Here is a 1,476-nt window from a genome sequence, read left to right as displayed (position 1 = left end):
ATCCAGGCGATAGGGTTCAATTCCAGGGCAGGGCACATGCTCAGGTTGAGGGCTCAGTCCCCAGTCGGGGGCATGCAGGAGGCAGCCGATCAATGACTCTCTCATCATTAATGTTTCTATCTTTCTCTCCCTCTTCTTTCCTTTCTCTGAAATCAATAAAGATATATAAAAAAATAATAATAACTGAACATAATGGCTTAGATCTATTTCTGGAGTCTCCATTCTGTCCCACTGGTCTACATGACTGTTGTACCAATACCAGGCTGTTTTGATTACAATGGCTTTGTAGTACAGTTTGTTATACAGTAAAGTGATCTCTCCCACTCTGCTCACCTTTCTCAAGGTGGCTACAGTTATGCTATGCAGGGTCTTTTTTGGTTCCATATTAATTTTTGAAATGTTTGTTGTAGATCTGTGGCATATGCTGTTGGTATTTTAATAGGAATTGCATTGAATCTATAAATTGCTTTGGGTAGTGTGGACATTTTAATGATATTAATTCTTCCAATCCATGAGCATGGCATATTCTTCCACTTGTTTATATCTTCCTCTATTTCTTTTTTCAGTGTCCTGTAGTTTTCTGAGTACAGGTCTTTTACATCATTGGTTAAGTTTTTTCCTAGGTAACTTATTTTTTTTAGTTGCAATGGTAAGTGGCAGCTGGGTCTCACCATTGGAGCATGGTAGTGGAAGCCATTGACAGGGGTTGAACAAGGCAGTTACACAGCTAGATGGACTAGATGCAGGAGAGTGCAGACTTTAGAAAAGTGACAGAAGACAAGGCCTGATCTGGGCCCACAGCAGCTGCAGGGGCCCTGGATGTCAACATCCTCTTCTATGGCTTCACAGCTCCCCCTGGTCATGTGCATGGCAATGGAGGTTGGTGATGGGTGTCAGGCGGGCAACATGCAACTGTTACTAGGGGGCCTAACCCCCAGCACATGCATGGTGATGGGAATCATTTGTGCAATTCTAAACTGGCATCTAGAACTCCTGTAGCCACAGAGGCCTGGGCTGGCTACAAATGTGGCTCCTGGGCTCTGGCAATGGCAGAAAAGGGGGAAGCTATAGTAGTCATGGACTCAAGTGGCTGGTGACAGCAAACACAAATATCTGTGGAGTAAAAGCTAGTAAAAGTTTAGGGGATCCATTGTGGCTGTGCTGGTCATTTGTGTTTTTTTTTAGTATCATAGCTTCCAGGTTTGTCTATATAGAAGATCACTGGGACTGGCAATCACTCCCACTGCTTTTCTGCTATTGTTAGCCCCTGATTTTCTTCCCTGTTCCTAGCAGTCTTTATACATCTCTCCTTTGCTGGCCTTTGGGTAGGGTGAAAACAAAATGGGACTTTTATGCAGTACTCCAAAAGGCTAGGGAAACGTCATGCATTTCCCTCTTCCTGTCCCTGTGAGGGTAAATCTTTCTAGCTGGGGAGCTCCCTTTGGGTGCTGAGAAATAGCAGCTTGAAGAATGAGA

This window comes from Miniopterus natalensis, chromosome X (assembly GCF_054644295.1).
Source record: "Miniopterus natalensis isolate mMinNat1 chromosome X, mMinNat1.hap1, whole genome shotgun sequence".
NCBI classification, from domain to species: Eukaryota; Metazoa; Chordata; class Mammalia; order Chiroptera; family Miniopteridae; genus Miniopterus; species Miniopterus natalensis.
Note: the sequence above shows the minus strand (reverse complement) of the source record.